This window comes from Anopheles cruzii, chromosome 3 (assembly GCF_943734635.1).
Source record: "Anopheles cruzii chromosome 3, idAnoCruzAS_RS32_06, whole genome shotgun sequence".
Taxonomy (NCBI): Eukaryota; Metazoa; Arthropoda; class Insecta; order Diptera; family Culicidae; genus Anopheles; species Anopheles cruzii.
In genome coordinates, this window is record NC_069145.1 from 43,465,313 (window position 1) to 43,485,063 (window position 19,751).

The following is a 19,751-nucleotide window of genomic DNA, read 5'->3' on the forward strand; positions in this document are numbered from 1 at the left end:
CGGTCTGATTCACTGGAACATCTAGCCGTTAGCGATACGAGCGAAGACGACATGGTGCAGCTAGAACGCTCTGATTCAATGGAACATCTAGCCGTTAGCGATATTAGCGACGACGACATGGTGCAGCTAGAACGCTCTGATTCAATGGAACATCTACCCGTTAGCAATACTAGCAACGATGAAATTATGGAGGTGGAACCCTCTGATCCACTGGCTGTTAGCGATTAGTACCGTCGGAACTAGAAATTCTTACGGGACGACATCGCCCATTTATCATAGCACTCCAAGAAGTACTTAATGTCAACAAATACAAACCAAGGGGCCTCCTACAAAATTATACATGGGAATATAAGCTACACAACAACATTTATCACAACATCAGCTTAGGAGTACATAAATCTTGCCGTTACCATAATATTCCCCTTAAAACAGAAATACCAGTGCTAGCAGCCAGAATCCTTACCCCGGTAACAACAACGATAGTGTGTATATAGTGTGGTTTTCCATTTCGGGCTTTCGAAAGTATACAGCCCTGCGCTGACAATCGTTTGACATAGCTGTCAACCAAATCGTCATATCGTTAGTTGAATGTCTGCCATTTTACAATATGTATCGTTTTAGTATCGCACAACGTGTTAACTTTGTTAAATTATACTATAAAAATGATGAAAAACCGGCAAATGTTTTTCGAGCATTACGGACGAATTTTGGTCGTCATGGACGGCCTACAGAGCACACAATTGCTAATGTAGTGCGTAAATTCGAACGAACTGGATCCGTAGCGGATATTGTGAGACCTGTGCATCATCGTAATGTGCGTTCGGTCGAAATTATTGCTGCTGTTGCTGCCAGTGTGGCGGATGATCCGAATGTTTCGATTCCACGGCGTGCTCAGCAATTGGGCTTGTCAAACACATCGTTGTGGCGAATTTTGCATTTGGACTTGCACCTACATCCATATAAAGTCCAACTGGTACAAAAATTAGAGCGTGGTGACCATGGAATGCGTCGGGCATACGTCAATTGGGTGAACGAACAACAGCAGCAAAATGCTGAATTTTCACATCAAATTTTCTTCAGCGATGAGGCACATTTCGAGCTCGGTGGCTATGTGAACACCCAAAATGCCCGTATATGGGGTTCAGAAAATCCACACGTGATTGTTGAGAGGCCATTGCATCCGCCAAAAGTCACTGTTTGGTGTGCATTATGGTCTGGTGGCGTCATCGGGCCGTATTTCTTTGAAAATGACGACGGCGAGACGGTAACTGTGAATGGTGAGCGCTATGGCCGCATGTTAACCGATTTTTTTTGGTCTGAGATTGAAGATATGGATACGGATGACATGTGGTTTCAGCAGGACGGCGCCACGTGCCACACAACACGACCGAACATGGCCATATTGCGAATGAAATTTGAGGGACGCATAATTTCGCGTTTTGGTGATGCCAATTGGCCGTCCAGATCATGCGATTTGAACCCGTTAGACTTTTTTTTGTGGGGTTATGCGAAAGACCGTGTCTATGCCGACTCTCCGCAAACTCTTAAACATTTGAAAGACAACATTCGTGAAGTTATGGCCGAGATACCGCCCCATATGTGCCGAAAAGTCATCGAAAATTACCTGTTCCGGATCAAGGTGTGCAAGAAGCCCTAGGTGGATATTTGAATGATGTTGTATTTCACACATAATGGCATAAACCAAACTTTAATTTGAAATAAAAGTTTCATCGAAATTCGAATTCTAAGTGTGTTTTATTTCAATTTACTTTCGGAATTTAAAGTTGGAAAACCCTGTACATCCCTCACAAAATAAAAACCTATAGCCTTAACAAAGAAATAATAAATATCATATCACAGCTCCCCCAACCAGTAATAATAATAGGGGATTTCAACGCCCACCACACGATATGGGGACACCCAACAACAAACGACAAAGGATTCACATTACATGACATCTTCAATACAAATCGATTAACACCAACCCACAACACCAAGCCCACTTTTTACGTAACAAAGACTGGTCGACAGTCAACAACCGACCTTTGTGTCACATCCCTAGAACTACAGTCGAAAATCTCTCTAGAAATTGAAACAGATCTACACGGTAGCGATCATTTTCCTATTACCATTCACCTCACTTCCTTCACACACACAAACGATAAAATTAGAAAAAGGTTGATTTATGAAAAAGCCGATTGGAACTTGTACCAATCCTATATATCCTTAAATGCTAATCCAGCAAACCTTGAATGCTCTGATCTAAGTACACTTATCACTCAAGCCGCAACATCCAGCATACCTCTAACCAAAGGAATAAGGGGTAAACGAAGCATTCCTTGGTGGAATGAAGAAACAGCAACGGCCATCAAAAAAAGGAAAAAAACACTCCGTGCCCTCAAAAAAGCACGGAAGCTAGACAATAAGTCCAAAATCACAGAGCTTAAATCACAATATCAAGAAGCAAACAGGATAGCTAAAGAAACAATCCAAGAAGCCAAAAAAAAGGGGTGGGCTGCCCTAGTTGACTCAATAGGGCCAAGTACCTCCACGAAAGAGATATGGAAAAAAGTTAACATTCTCAATGGTAATAAAACAAATGACCACATTATTCTACATGAGGACAAAAAACCAATCGCAAACCCTATCATCTTAGCAGAAACTTTTGCCACCAAATTCAATGAATCTTCCGCCACATCATCATATAATAAAAACTTCATCCGCTTCAAAACAATCTGTGAACAAACACCAATCCTCTTTCCACAAAATAACAACAAGATTTACAATAGTCATTTTGATTTACACGAACTAGAATGGGCGCTTAAAAGATGCGTAGGGAAATCCGCAGGTCTTGATGATATAGGGTACCCTCTACTACAGAACCTTCCACCAATAGGAAAAAACCTCTTACTCAAAATCTACAACAACATATGGGAAACCGGTTGCATACCTCCAACATGGAAAGAGAGCATTGTCATTCCCATCCTTAAACCCAATCAACCACTATACAAATCGAACAGCTATAGACCCATATCTCTTACTAATTGCATAGGCAAAATTCTAAAGAGAATGGTTAACAGGAGATTAACACATGAAGTTGAAAAAAACAACCTACTCAGCCCTTCACATTACGCATATAGAAGTGGAAAGGGAACTGAAGCATATTTCTCCGATTTTTTAAACGCATCAACAAAAGCCAGAGAAGAAAATCTCAAAACTAACATCGCTGTTTTAGACATCTCTAAAGCATTTGACCACTCCTGGAGATATGGAATACTCCACCAACTAAAAATTTTGGAATTTCGAAGGAAGAATGGCCATTTACATAACTAATTTTTCAAAAGATAGGTCCTTCAAAGTTATAATTGGACAAACATTGTCAGCAAGTAAAAGGCAGGAAAATGGCGTCCCACAAGGAGCTATATTATCCCCACAACTTTTTATGATTAGCATACAATCCATTCTAGACTATATTCCCAACAACATACAAACATTCATTTATGCAGATGACATAACCCTGGTCTCCTCCCACAAACAAGGCTCCCAAGCAAGAAAACAGCTCCAAACTTCACTCCAAAATATCCATAAATGGAATAGACGAACAGGATACGAAATTTCGGGCAATACAACCAAAAAGCCCAGGCCGCCCTGCCAACCCTACAATAACAACCGCACAAAACACAACAATACAACCCACAACCCAAAATTCTAACATGCTGCTGCTGATATTAGGGGAGTCACCTTCATCAGCTGCTACGTTCCACCGTCGAAAACCACCCGACGAAGTGAGCCGCGGTTCGAGGCGTTGATGGACGGCTCCGTGTTGTCATCGCCGAGGGCTTCAACGCGCACTCCTTAGAGTGGGGTTGCACCAATGACGATATCCGAGGAGAGCAGCTGGCGGCCTTAGTCCGGCGAACTCCTAAGTATAAGGGCGGATGGCAAGGTAGAAGGTCGGCAGCTACACCATCGATTGAGTATCCTTAGAGAAGATGGAAAAGCGACCAGTAGCAGTAGCAGAAGTCGACCGAACCAGTTATAATAGTTATTATAGTCTTGCGTTTTCCGTCCCGCTGTCCCGGAACTTCACGTGTTTTACAATATAGAGACATCTTTTCATGTGAACGCCTTTCATTGTCTCGCCGCGTTAAAAAATGGAAACAAAAAAAAAATATTTGAGACTTGACCTAACCAACATCGCAAATGCCGTTTTGGCCAACAAAATTATTCTTGAGGCTAACAAGTACACCGATTCAGAAGTGGAGTTGTCATCGTGAGTTGAAACAGTGAGGGTGTGAGTTTGTGCTGACCGTGGCTACAGCCAGAATTCAAAGTGAAAAGGGCGTGTTTGATGCCAGAGATACTAATACGGCTCTGGCTAAGGACCCTCTTGGTCCTTAGCGAGTGAAGTTAACAGTGAAAAACACTCCTGGAGCCAAATAATCAGCCCGCGGTTGAGGCGTTGTTGTGCAAAGTACAACTATAGCATGACCGTAGAACTCGAGGGAAGAAGAAACCACCGCGGGAGAAGGCGATGCACGGTATACGCTAGTGGCCAAGCAGACAGCTGAAAAGCTGTACGACCTCCTGGTTCTCAAGAGGTCAGGCGCCAAGGCACTAATACGGGAGATGGCAGCCCAACTGATACGGGATATCAGAGCTGCAGAAAGGGAGAGGAGATCGCTGGTAGTGGCCCTAGAAAGGGCATGTGCAGGTGGAGGCAGAGGGGACACCTGCCAAGGTGCAGCAATCCTTTGCTGGGGTGCCGAAAAAGCCCAGCAAACGCCTGTTGCTACTGCCGCTCCAGCGGAGAAGAGGCGCAGAAGCACCCATGGAGAGGTGGATGGCGCCCCTAAGAAACGGGAGTGTGTGGAAATCGTGGCCACAGGAAGGGCGGAAATGACAACGAGGGAAGGAAGGAGGCGAAAGAGGAGGCGGAGAAGGGCGACGACGACGGCTTCGTCGCTGTCAAGAGAAGCAAGCCGAAGCCCAAAAAAGCTCCGGCGTCGGGAGGGAAAGGAAAGATGCGCAATACCCGCCCGGGATGGCACCGCGAGCACAGGGGAGACGCGCTACTGGTGAAGGCTGCGAGTAGGGAAGACTATAACCGCATCGCGGACACCTTGGACCCAGGACCCAAAGCTCGTAGAGTTGGTAGGCTGGTGAGGGGATGGGCCACGCGAAGGACGGGAGTCTTTTGATAAAGCTCAAAGATGGAGAAAGAAGCGCGACTCATAAGGAGCTGGTGGAAGAAGTGCTCGGGGACACAGCCTCGGTAGCGGCACTGACACCTAGGGCAACGGTGGAGTGTCGTGGGCTATACGTGTCCACCACGGAGAGTGACATCACCGCAGAGCTGAAGAAGCAGTTCCAGCTGGTAGAGGAACCAGTGGTAAAGCTGCGCCGGTTCCACCACTACAGGGTGTTGGCCGAGATAACGCTGCCGTGCTCGGACGCCTCAAAGTTGGTAAAGGCCGGAAGAATGAGGGTAGGATGGAATGACTGCACCCTGCGAATCACAGACCAGCCCACACAGTGCTATAAGTGCTGGGAGTTTGGTCATCGTTGGGCGCAGTGCCAGGGCCCGGACCGGACAGCCTTGTGCACACGGTGCGGAGAAGAAGGCCATAAGGTTGCAGAGTGCGAGAACAGGCCGAACTGCCTACTCTGCAAGGGGGTCGGGGAAGCGGATCACCACTCGGGAAACTCGCGCTGTGCAGCGCTAAAGAATGCAAAATGTTCAGTGTAGTACAGCTAAACCTGAACCACTGCAGCACAGCACAGCAGCTCCTGCTGCAGTTGATCGAGTTCCTGCGGAGGACGGCAACTGGCTGGGTGACAAGGGGAACCTGGCAGCGGTACTGGTGAGGGGGGAAATATCCGATCCAGGCGGTGGTCGACGCGGCTCACGATGGCTTCGTCGTGACGAAAATCGGGGGAGTATACGTGTGCAGTTGTTATGATCCACCGAGTTGGTCCCCTGCCCAATTCGAGCGCATGCTGGACGAGATGGTTGATGCTCTAGATCGTCGAAGCCCGCTCCTCGTTGCTGGGGATTTCAACGCCTGGTCCGTCACCTGGGGCAGCAGGCTGACAAATTCACGAGGGATCCGTCTGTTGGAGGGAATCGCTCGGCTGGACCTGGTACTCGCAAACCAAGGCAGTACCAGGACTTCCAGCAAGAACGGACGAGAGTCGATCATAGACGTGACGTTCTGCAGCCCCTTGTTGAGTGTTGGAATGAAGTGGCGAGTGAGTGAAGACTTCACCTACAGTGACCACTTCGCTCTGCTCTACAGTATCGAGAGGGGGCAGTCGCAAACACCTCGACAAGTTGCACCTTCAAGAGGGTGGAATAGGCAGTGGAGGACAGCGTGCTTCAGTGAGGAGCCGTTCGCGGAAACTCTGAGAAAAGTGGACGGCGGCGAAGCACTAAATACAGACGAGCTAACGACAGCGATGGTGAGGGCCTGTGATGCGGCAATGCCGAGAAAACGGCCCGCAGCAGGTAATCGGAGGATGGTATACTGGTGGACAGAGGAGATAGCTGAGTTACGGACGGTGTCGCTCCACAGCGGTAAATCCCGATCAACGATCGTCGAAGCAACCTGATCGCAACGATTTCGCGACAACAAGACGCCACGCGAAATCACCAGCAGATGTCAGCGGTCAAGCAGAGGACGAGTTCCCACGCATGCAGCCCAGCAGGTGCCAGCGTTCCCAGCGACAACTAACACCCGCTATTTGCGAGGAAGCCAGTCTAGACGCAACGCAGCACTTTCACGACGACGGCGACGCGAAACCAACAGCGGGCGCGATCGAGCATTCCGTTCCCAGGCGAAACGCGATCGAGCTAAGTCACCAAGTTAGGGCCAGAATAGAACGATGGCTTAAGTCAGTCAGGTTCAGCTTGGCGCGGTCCAAGTCAGTTCAGTTGATCTATTAGGTTCAGCTTAGCGCGTTCCGAGTTCAGTTCAGTTTAGCAGCTCAAAGCAGTTAGTCAGTCTTCATTTCGCGACGATTCGCATCATTTAAATAAAATAAAGTTGTTTTTATTCACCCCAACGGGCGAAGAACCATAAGTAGCTGACCTCCGCAGAAAATGCCTACGCGCTAGGTGGGAATGCCAACGCGCAAGAACCGAGAGCGATAGAGAGGAGAAGCACAACGCCTTTAAAGCTGTCAAAAAGACGTTGAAGCACAAGATCGCCATAAGTAAGAAGAAAGGTTATAACCGCTTCCTCAAAGAGGCCGAGTCGAACCCGTGGGCCGGTGCCTATAGGCTTGCGATGGCGAAGCTGCGCGGCCCGAGTGTCCCTCGTAAGAGGTGCCCGGATCGGCTGCGGGTGATAGTGGCCGAGCTGTTCCCGCAACACGAGCGGACGATCTGGCCGATCGCACCGTGCGGTGCGTATAATGTATAAAAAGAAATAGATTTTAATAAACGGCACTCAGTCATGCAGTTGGATTCAGGAGAGAAACGGAATCAGTCGCTATACGTGTTCTGTTGGATTCAGGAGAGAAACGGAATCAGTCGCTATACGTGTTCTGTCGGATTCAGTAAAGAAACGGAATTAGTCAGTTTCAGTTCAGTTCGGAGATCAGATCAGTTCAGAGATCAGTTCAGTTCGAACCTTCGATCAGAGTGCAAACCAGTGCGTAAGTCATTCAGTCGGAAAAAGAAATTCAGTCGCGATACACGAATCACGGAGTCCGATGACGGCGGTGTAAATGTTGGTGAATGGTGACGGCGGTGTAAATGTTCAGCCCCCAACAATTGGAGGCCTTACAGATTAATGAACTACGCCTGCCCGTCGCTCGGCACAAAACCGAATTGGTAGTGGTCAGCATACTGAAGGCTTGGTGGACTACCAAAATGACCTATTTTCGTGTGGCCTCCAATCACGCGAAAAGAGTCATGGAAAGATGCAGTGGACTTGGCGATCTCAGCGGCTGACAATCTGTACGGTTACGCACACAGGTTGGTCAGATCGAGGCTCCAAGGGAAGCGAAGCCCGCCCATAACCGACCCAGAAATGCTGGATGACATCGTGAGACACTGTTTCCACAGCACCCGCCGACCACATGGCCAACGGGACGAGTCAGGGATGAAGACGCACTCATCCTCCGTGTAACCAATGAAGAAATGCTGCGCATTGCGAGCCAACGCCTGCCGGCCAAAAAGGACCCGGATGGGTGCCAAATTACGCGATCAAGACGGCGATGGCACGCTACCCGTAAGTCTTTCGGCGGTTGTTCCAACGGCTACTCGATCGGGGAACATTCCCCACCCAGTGGAAGACCTAGCGGTTGGCATTGCTAAACAAACCTGGCAAACGACCTGGCCTACCGTAGTCTTATGCATGCTTAACGCTGTCGCTAAAGCGTTTGAGCGCATAATATTGGATCGCCTCAACGACTGATTGGAGGACCACCCTGAGGGCCCGCGCTTATCACAGAATCAGTTCGGGTTCAGGAGAGGGCGTTCGACCACAGAGGCGATCCAAAGGGTGGTAGCACGTGCACGATGCGCCGTTGCCATCAACAGAGACAGCAAGAAGAAGAAGCGATACTGTCTAGTCGCCGCGTTAGACGTGCAAAATGCGTTCAACTGTGTCAGCTGGGCAGCCGTAGGGCGGAGCACTGAGCGGAGCTGGAGTGCCGCAAGGCCTACTCAACATCATTGGAAGCTACTTCAGTGACCGAGTGCTCACCTACGAGACCGACAACGGACAAGTCAGGCGCCAGATAACAGCGGGAGTCCCTCAGGGGTCGGTCCTCGGTCCTACCCTGTGGAACATTGCCTATAACACAGTGGTTGACGCATCTGCGGACCCGGATGTGGCAACCGTGGCCTTCGCTGATGACCTAGCAGTTGTGGTCTCCGAGATCACACCAGGGCCGCCAGGAAAGCAGAAAAGGTCATTCGGCAAATCGAGCGACTAATGGACGTCCGATCACTACGACTTGCGCCGGAAAAAACTGAGGTAACCGTTTTCAGTTGCGCTAGGAAGGGCAGACAACACACAACCCTGAGAGTGGGCAACAAGAGCATACAGTCGAAGTCCACCCTGAAATACCTTGGTGTAATGCTGAATGATCACCTGCGATGGGGAGATCATGTCAGCACGGTCACGGCGAAGGCGGCTAAACTATGCAAGGCTCTTCGGTGGGTGATGCTTCATAACCACGCAGGACCACCCAGCACTAAACGGCGCCTATTGGCGAATGTAGCGTCGTCGATAATACGCTATGCCGCACCTGTCTGGGCGGAAGGGGCACTGCGCGTGTCGCAGAATCGACAGAAATTGTGGCAAGTTTCATCGTCACTGGCCAGAAGTGTTGCGAGCACATTTTGCTCAGTGTCTGGCGCTGCTGCAAATGTGATATCCGGGTGATTCCCATCTCTACAGCTGCGCGAGGACGACCGAGTGTACCGGAGTGTACGTGACCATAACGGACCATAACGTTTGCTCTGTGCCAGGCTGAGTGGGACATGGCAGCGGCAAACAACACCAGTCGCTACCTACAGTGGACCAGGACAATCATACCAACGATTGAGCCGTGGGTGGTGAGGAACCACGCAGAGGTAGACTTTTATCTATCACAGGTACTTTCTGGCCACGGATTTGTCAGAGAGTACTTCCATGTCCTTCCATGAGAGTACTTCCACTGCCCACACTGTCATGAACACTCTGGGACGACAGTGCTCCACTCGATGCAGCATGTCCTCTTCGAGTGCCCGAAGTTCAGTGGAGTGCGAAAAACTAATCGGGTACTCAGAGGAGGACGAGGAGCAAACAACAGCAACAACCTGGGGGAGGGAGGGACGATGAGACGTGGAGTAGGATCGCTCTAGCCGCCAAGAGGATCCTCACCGTCCTTCAGCGCCGCGCCTGAGTGGCACTCCGCGCTGCGAGGATGACCGGAGCTGACGACAGCACCATAACGAGGCTACAAGGAGTGCTCGACGACTTCGAGGCGCGGGTTGCGCAGATTTCTGTGGATCGACATCGGGCGAGCAGAGTAATGAGCCGCAAGGAAGCGCGACCGCGGCTTAAAACAGCGACCACCTGACAACTAGACGACGCTGGTCGATGGAAACGAGTAAGAAGTGAATAGCCAACCGAGCGGGAAAAATGTGTGACCGGGACGATATCGACCCACGGCTCCTTGTGACGCACGCTAGACTGGCAAGGCGCACAAAGGGCTTAGAGAGAGGAACAGGGGCAGGGTATCTTTCGTAAATAAAAAGTGCCTGGGCCTGTGCCCGCACGAAAGCACAAAAACATACGATTTCGACATACATTCCGTGGAATAAGTACCGGGACTTGTGGAAACGTATAGATGTATTCCCGGCGCTGACAGCGACTCTACCACCGAGTGTGACACATAGTTATGGCAGGCATGTGTGACAGCCGACAGTACAGATAACACCAGTACGATCAGCTCAAGGAGTGCCGGTAAGGGTAAGCGGCCGATGATGGGCTGGCGAGCCACGGATGCAGGGCATTGATATTTGGATCGCTCTTGAGACAAATTTGACAGAGAATAAAGTACAACCTACAGGTATAACTGACGCAGCCGGTCCAGCCAAGTGCGAAACAGAGTAAAGGTGTGTGAAATTAAAGCATCAAAGTGTGCCCGCGTTCCAGCATTGGATTTGATCCCGTGTGACGAATCCAAGTAGAGGCATCACCCCCCGGCACTTGGGCACGAACTTCGTGATTACACGACGGCAAGGTAAGTTTAAGAATTTTAATCCCTCTTAACACTTACCGTATCTTATTGGAACTACTAGATAGACCAATAAGAGCAAATCGGCACTACTAGATAGACCGATCTGCTGCAATTAAGAGTACTACGCTGCTGCTGCTGCTGCTTGCAAGAGACCGGGACGTCGCATCTGTTTCGTTTCTTTCTTTCAAGGTCGGCATATCCCCGGCCTTGAGAGAAAAAGCACTTGATCCGGCGACTTGGCCGTCTGGTGTCAGCTTCCGCGAGTTTATCAGCAAGCCCCGGCCCAACATACCTGCGTCCGGGTTGACTTCGTCTCCCGTCCCGGATCAGATGTGTTTCACCGACCTGAGTACAATGGCAAAATCGTCGACGCCGCCCCGATACTCTGCTATGGCACTACGTTTTGGTAATCAATCGTTCGGCTCGCCCACCAATCGGCGCAAAAGGCCCCGTCCAGACAGCGCCTCGATTAGTAATGACGATATAAATGTCTGACTGACCAGCGATTGCAATGCACCATGCCGCCAGACTCGTGATGACTCTCGTGAGCGGCCGCAACTTAATATATACTATCAAAATGTCCGTGGTGTGCGTACCAAGCTCGACGCTCTCCTGTTATCGATCACTGAGAACGAGTACGACATTATTGCCCTCACTGAGATGTGGCTGGATCCGGCAATCCCTTCGTCTCTCTTCGCCATTACTAACTACACTGTTTTCCGTTGCGATCGCAATGCCCTGAATAGTGATAAGCGTCGTGGCGGCGGCGTTCTTGTTGCCGTCGCCTCATCGATCATCGCTCGTGAATTACGCTTCCGCGCAACGTCACTGGAACAGCTCTGGCTCCAAATTCAGCACGCCGGTATGAAATGCATCTTTGGAGCTGTCTATCTACCACCTGTACTTTGCACATCGCCCACGGTGCTAGATGCTTTGAGTGCGACTATTGGCGACTTTCTGGAGCAGTCGAAGCTGGATGATCGTCTGCTACTAGTTGGCGATTTCAATCAGCCGGTAGGTCCGCAGGGCTTCTGCAATCACCAATTTCGCGACCTTCTGAGCCTACATGGACTGGTGCAGAAAAACACGACTCTGAACGCTCGCTCACGCATGCTGGATTTGGTCCTGGTCAACGAAGTACTTGACAATGAAACGCAGGTTGACGAGTCCCCAATAGCGCTTCTCCCATGCGACGTGCATCACCCGGAACTGCTAGTCAACATCAGCCCGATCTTAAACAGCCCAGCGCAAGTCCGCAAGTCATCGGAGGCTTCAATCCGTTTGCCAAATAGGACTGGTCGGCCCAATTTTACTCCTGGACTCAACTTGGACTTAAATTTCAGGCGAGCCGACTACACACTCTTAAGCGACATCATCGCCAGCACTGACTGGGGCGAGCTGCACAGCGCTTCAGACTGTGGGAGCTGCCCCTTTGGGGACATCCCCACTCAAGTGCTGGAGGCGACCGCATGAACGCGGAGCGCGCACGGCAGGCGACTCGGCAACACTGCCGAAAGTGACAGTCGCTCCGTATCCGGATCACTTCGTTCTTCTCTTCGCATCGCTCGATCGGTCAAGACGTGTGTCCACGAACGTTCTCAAAGTAACCTCTAAATCAACGGCACGGGCCGAAAACTACAAAGTGTAACATACATTATCGTTGAACAATAAAATAATTAGCAATCACGATCTGCGTGGTAAACATCGCCACGCACTTGCTAAACTGGTGACCCGCGACGTTCCGAGTGAGGGGTAGCATTGCGACCTTGTGACTCGGGCCGTTCTATAGAACGCGAACACTCGCTAAACGCTAAAACCCCAGAGTGACGCCCACGAGGCCAACGTGAAGTGACCTAGAACAGTGCACGCGTTTTCGGCCACAGCCCAGCGTTTTCCGACGTTTTTCTCAGCGTTTTTCGACCCGCACGCTGCAACACCATCCGGCACGCCAAAACGACGCCGTGCACACAGCCAGAACGCGTCACGACTGTGGTATGGAACCCACGTGACTCATCAGAATGAGACCCTTCAGAATTAGAACTCACGGCAAAACGGCACTCACCCCGAAGGGGCGGGGCATAGCCGAGAACAAACCGGAAGAGGATGGATCACGCGATCTTGTATAAATAGGGACAGAATTGGACAGAGAGACGCACTCAGTAACTGGAGGTCCAGCTGTCAACATGGACCTCTAGCAGTCAGAACAGCACTCAGTGGCTAGAGATCCAACTAGTAACATGGATCTCTAGCAAGGAACAAGGTCATCAGCAGCTGCCAGGATAGTGACTAAAGTATTTGTATATCCAGTGAAATGTTATAAAGTGGAATAAAGTTACATCTATAACGAAACACCAACAGTCTGTTCCTTCGGAGCACACACACCAATCTGAGCACACACACCCATGAGAAGAGAGGAAAATCTTTTCTTTTCAACGACCTTTGGAGGTTAGCACACCGCGTGCTCATACACCGCGCTAACATCATACACCGCGCTAACATCCACCGTGGGAGTGTTAGCACACCGCGTGCTCACACACGGCACGCACATCCACCGTTGGAGGTTAGAACACCGCGTGCTCACACACCGCACGCACAGCCCACCGCCTTTTCGAGGTTATCGGACCGCGTGGCGCTCGTCGAATTAACATCCGCGGTTAGACGCCAAACGCCAGCCGATCGCGAGCGAGAGCTGCACGGAGCACAACCCGAGAGCAGCGCCGCCCGGAGCGACCACCACAGCCTGCCTCCGGCAAACGACACAACCCGTTGAATCATCGACAAGGTAGGCTCCACCCTTTTTTTCTCTACCGAGTGTAACCAATAATACGTTCGCGCGCGCGCCCGGCCATACGAACCAACGGTCTTCTGCAAGCGTCCGAGGACCTACCCGCGCGGGTTTTGCGACATGTTGCCACGCAGCCCCCCTAGCGGCTCGCAGAGGCCTTCCGGACACGAGACCGCATCAACACCGGCACTTCGCCGAGACACCTCTCAATGCACCCGAAGACGATGGGGCGCAGATAGAGACGGCGCGAGGCTTCCACGCCCGAGTTCCGGAGTTCGAGGTCGACGACGTTGCTGGGTTCTTTTGGGGCCTAGAGCTTGTATTAGGCGATCGCCGGCCATCCGAGTTATACACCGAGATGCACCGGACAGCCGGAGCGACGCTCAGCGACGCGGCACTCATCGAGCTTTGGGTTTCTCGCCTACCGACGGCTGTGCAAACGGCGGTAATAGCACTCAAAGGGACGATAACGGAGAAAATGGCCATCGCTGACTCGATTATGGAGTCGTTGTCGCTGCGGAGCACTCCACAACACCACGTGCAAGCAGTCGAGAACAACAACCGATCAGATTTAGCAAGCCTGACGAGCCTAGTTAACACTCTCGCCCGTAAAATCGAGAAACTCGACGCGCGTCTAGACCAACGGGAGACGTCAGCGCGACCACCTCGGCGCCCAACGCCTCCATGTTCAGCAGATCAGACCGGCCCTCCTTCAGAACCGCGCCTCTGCTATTACCATCGGGTATACGGCGACAACGCACGCCGCTGCAAACTGAACGGTTGCCCCAAGGCACATGCATCGTCGTAGCTAGGTTGCAGCGTGGGTCTAGCGGAAGCCCGCGAGTTAGTTCCTCTCACCAGTCGACTATTGGTGTGGGATCGGACCACCAAACAACATTTCTTGGTGGATACCGGCGCGGACGTTTCTGTTATTCCCCGCAAAGGACACTGTCCACCAACATCTGTAACCACCACGCTACTATTCGCGGCAAATGGGACCCCCATCAAGACCTATGGGGAGGTGCTGTTAAACCTCGACCTGCGTTTAAGACGATCTTTTTTGTGGAAATTTGTTATAGCTGAAGTTAAGCATCCGATCATCGGAGCCGACTTTTTACGGCACTATAACCTACTAGTCGATCTACGCCAGCGAGGGTTGTTAGACCCAAAAACACAATTACGGACTCCCGGCGAACCCGATAATAGCTGCGACGCCATCACCATCAAGGTTTGCAGCACAACAACACCGATCGCCGCCATGCTCCAGGAGTTCCCCGGGCTAACACAACTTCCGATGCCAGGCGCATCCCCGCCGACCGGAGTACAACACCGCATCGAGACCACCGGACAGCCCATTTTCGCTCGCCCTCGTCGTTTACCACCCGGCAAGTACGCCGCCGCTCGTTCAGAGTTCGAATCGCTGATGCGACAAGGAGTATGTCGCCCGTCGAACAGCAGCTGGTCGAGTCCGCTGCACATGGTGAAAAAAGCCGATGGAACTTGGCGCCCTTGTGGAGATTACCGAGCCTTGAATGCCTGCACCGTACCGGACCGTTATCCGCTGCCGTACTTGCAGGATTTCACCATGTGTCTGCATGGGAAACAAGTGTTTTCGAAAATCGATCTTCATAAGGCATACCATCAAGTCCCAATCCATCCGGATGACGTCGCCAAAACAGCTATTACAACACCCTTCGGATTATTCGAATTCACCAGCATGCCGTTTGGACTCCGGAACGCGGCTCAGACATTCCAACGTCTGATACACGACGTGGTACGAGGATTAGACTTTGTCTTTCCTTACATCGACGACATTATAGTCGCTTCTTGCACACCCGAAGAGCATACGCAACACTAGCGAACGCTGTTCCAGCGACTTCAACAACATCGTTTGGCCATCAATCTCGCCAAATGCGAATTCGGCAAATCTGAAATCTCTTTTCTTGGACATCTTGTGAACAGCGAAGGAGTACGTCCACTACCTGAGCGCGTCTCTGCGATCCGCGAGTTTCCACGACCTAACACGGTTCAGGAATTAAAAAAATTTCTCGCCATGATCAATTTTTATCGTCGTTTCCTACCCAGTGCTCTGGAATCGCAAGGGCCCTTGCTTACCATGATTCCGGGCAACAAACGGAATGACAAGACCTCGCTCAGCTGGACTCCGGAAACTTCCGCAGCCTACAATAGCTGTCGACAATCTCTCGGCACGGCCGCTTTACTTTCTCATCCGAATCCTACCGCAGAACTCTCACTGTGAACTGACGCTTCCGACTTCGCCGCTGGAGCAGTGCTACACCAACTCGTAGACGGAAAGCAACAACCACTAGGATTCTTTTCCAAGAAATTCGATAAAGCGCAACTGCGCTACTCTACCTACGACAGGGAGCTAACCGCCATCTATCTTGCGGTACGGCACTTCCGGTACTTCCTCGAAGGTAGAGAATTTGCCATCTACACTGACCATAAGCCGTTGACGTTTGCCTTTAGCCAACGGAGCGACAAATCTTCACCACGACAGACACGTCATCTCGACTTTATCGGTCAGTTTACTACAACAATTCGTCATGTCAAAGGAGAGGACAATATTACTGCGGACCTCCTTTCGCGAATTCAGACAATTACCAACTTCCCTACGCTGGATTACGAACAGCTAGCGGAGGACCAGTCGCGCGATACCGAGCTTACTGAAATACTCAGTGGCAGGCTCAGAACGGACCTGGTCCTTCAGAAAACATCAATTCCGGGAAGCACTAAGACTTTGTATTGCGACTGTCCTACGGGAATCATCCGACCGTACATAACCTTGCCGTTTCGACAAGCAGTCATACGCTCGGTACACGACCTCAGCCACTCCGGGATCCAACCAACCATCCGGGCGGTAACCGAACGATTCGTTTGGCTGAACGTAAAACGAGACGTAAAGGAGTTCGTCCTTCGCTGCCAACCTTGTCAACGCGCTAAAATCGGCCGTCACGCGCAAAGCCCACTGGCACGGTACCCCATCACTGAGCGCAGATTCGCGCACATCAACGTGGATCTGATCGTACCGTTTCCAATCAGTAATGGTTATCGGTACTGTCTAACCATTATTGATCGTTTTACGCGATGGCCAGAGGCTATACCGATCTCGGACATCACCGCGACGACTGTTTCCAATGCACTCCTCACACATTGGATTGCACGTTTCGGCGTTCCCGCGTACATCACTACTGACCAGGGCAGACAATTCGAATCGTCGCTGTTCAGAGAGTTAACGCAAATGCTTGGCTCCAAGCATATTCGGACTACTGCATACCATCCGCAGGCGAACGGTCTTATCGAGCGATGGCATCGCACACTTAAAGCCGCCATCTGCTGCAAAAACACGACCAACTGGAGCGACCAGCTACCGCTCATCCTCCTTGGTCTTTGGACAGCATATAAACCCGACATCCAGGCATCGCCGGCAGAACTGGTGTATGGAACGACACTCCGAATTCCAGCAGAGTTTTTCGCCGAGCAGCCGCATACAACCGATGTCAACTACTCGGAGTTTCGTCAGCAGCAGAACAAAGCGTTCGAGAAAATACAATCAACCTCGACGGCATGGCACACCGAAAAAACCGCTTTCGTCCATTCGAACCTCGCGACATGCACGCATGTATACATCCGCGACGACACCGTTCGGCCTGCTCTGACACCTCCTTACCACGGTCCATACCAAGTCCTTAAACGAGATCCTAAGTCTTTTCAGGTTAACATCCGCGGGAAACCGACCGTCGTATCCATCGACCGCCTGAAACCGGCTTACGGACTTGGACCAGAGACGCAGCCACAGCAAGGGACACCACCACTCGAGACAGCGCAAGCGCCTCCTACTTCGCCACCTCCATCAGATGCGACGGCCTCACCGCTTCCGGATCATTCGACTGGCGTGACGAGGTCACAACGCAGAGTGACAATACCACTGCGCTATAGATGACCCCCTCACACCAGTCTAGGAGGGGAGTACTGTGGGAGCTGCCCCTTTGGGGACATCCCCACTCAAGTGCTGGAGGCGACCGCATGAACGCGGAGCGCGCACGGCAGGCGACTCGGCAACACTGCCGAAAGTGACAGTCGCTCCGTATTCGGATCACTTCGTTCTTCTCTTCGCATCGCTCGATCGGTCAAGACGTGTGTCCACGAACGTTCTCAAAGTAACCTCTAAATCAACGGCACGGGCCGAAAACTACAAAGTGTAACATACATTATCGTTGAACAATAAAATAATTAGCAATCACGATCTGCGTGGTAAACATCGCCACGCACTTGCTAAAAGACATAGACATCGCAGTGCGCTTTTTTAACAACACCCTCCGGTGCATACTTGCGACTGCTGTGCCAATGAGCGGGCCACCCCGTTTCGCACCGATCGCTAACATTAATGAAGCGACGCAAGAACCGGGCGCAACGACGGGCAAAACTGCACCCGACGCAGGCGAATATCTTGTACTTCCGATCAGTGAGCGGAGCGTATCGCGCGTTAAACAGGCTGTTCTACCGGTAGTACGTGCACAAAATAGAGGGCAACCTGCAGCGCAATCCGAGAGCATTCTGGAAATTTATCAACGATAGACGACGTACGCGCCAGCCCCCTTTTGACATACAGTATTGTGGTGTTACCGCCAAGTCGGATCGGGACAAATGCGAAGTTTTTGCCAGTCGATTCCGGGACGTTTTCACCACACATCACAGCGACGCCTGTGCAATCGAACTAGCCGCCTCCAGTGTACCGTCCAATGTCCTGCAATCTATTTCTCTGATCGTCGACACAAACGCAGTCGAGCGAGCGATTCTAAAACTAAAGATGAGTTACGTAGCTGGACCCGACGGTATACCTGCTGCCGTAATCAAACTCTGTCCAACTCTGACACCGAATCTCACTAGACTGATCCAGCTTTCCCTTGAACAGGCTACAGTTCCGGAGATATGAAAATCGTCAGTGTTGGTTCCGTTATTCAAAAAAGGCGACAAACGTGAAGCAGCAAACTACGAGGCATCACATCGCTATGCGCCTCTGCAAAAGTGGCTGAAATCTTGCTGCATCAGGCAATTTTGTTCTGGGCCACCCACTACGTCAGCATTGATCAGCATGGGTTCATGCACAGGCGGTCATCTGCCTCCAATCTTGCCAAATTCGTATCCGACGTCATGAGTTGTATAGATAAAGGCTGGCAAATGGACTGCATCTACACCGACCTTAAGGCAGCCTTCGACAGAGTATCTCATGAAATACTGCTCGCCAAACTTGACAAGCTAGGCTTAAATAACAATATACTTCGCTGGCTAAGGTCGTACGTGATTGGCAGAACCCAGAACCAGACGACCCTATGTGCGTGAAGGCACTGTACTGTTCCCTCGTCAGATCTACACTCGAATCGAACGCAATCGTCTGGTCACCCTATCAGTCGAGTTGGTCGATCAGAATGGAGGCAATCCAGCGGAAATTAACACGCTACGCGGTGAGGAAGCTGCCATGGATTAGCTACAACAACACGCCTGTCTACAACGTACGCTGCCTCCTCCTTGGACTTGAATCTCTTCAAAACCGTCGACGAAACCACCAGGCGATCTTTGTTGCGAAGTTGCTCTTGGGTGGCATTGACGGACCAGCACTCCTGGAAAGGATCAGTTTGAGTGTTCCCCGACATACAGCTCGTTACCGTCAACCGTTGTCAATCCAGCGCTCAACTCACCAATACGCCGGCCACGAGCCCATGGCTGCTATGTCTCGATGTTTCAACTCCGTGGCGTCACTTTTCGACTTCAATCTGTCTATGTCCGACTTCAGGGAGCGTCTGCGATTCCCTTAGTCTGTTGTTGCGTCCAACTGCTTGACAATGTACAATTCACTGCTCATCTAGCCAATGCTGGCCAATGAGTTTTATAATAAACAAACAAACAAACAAACAAACTACGAGATAGGCTCTTAATTGGGGAAATACAGACTATCAGATATCAGTACAAATCCGACCACCGATCGAATCGGACGCGAACAGTGTTATAGGCGAAAGAGCGCAAGAAGGGAAAAGCAAAACAGAATCAGTGAGTGAAACGCTGCAGGTGTCAGCGTAATGGCACCAAAGAGGAAGAAAAAGTACAACCCGCTGGAGACCTCGACCCCTCTGCGATCAACGTGCGGAGACACAATTACAACCAGCAATGAATACGATTTGCTGTCGACGGCTGTGGATGAACCCAC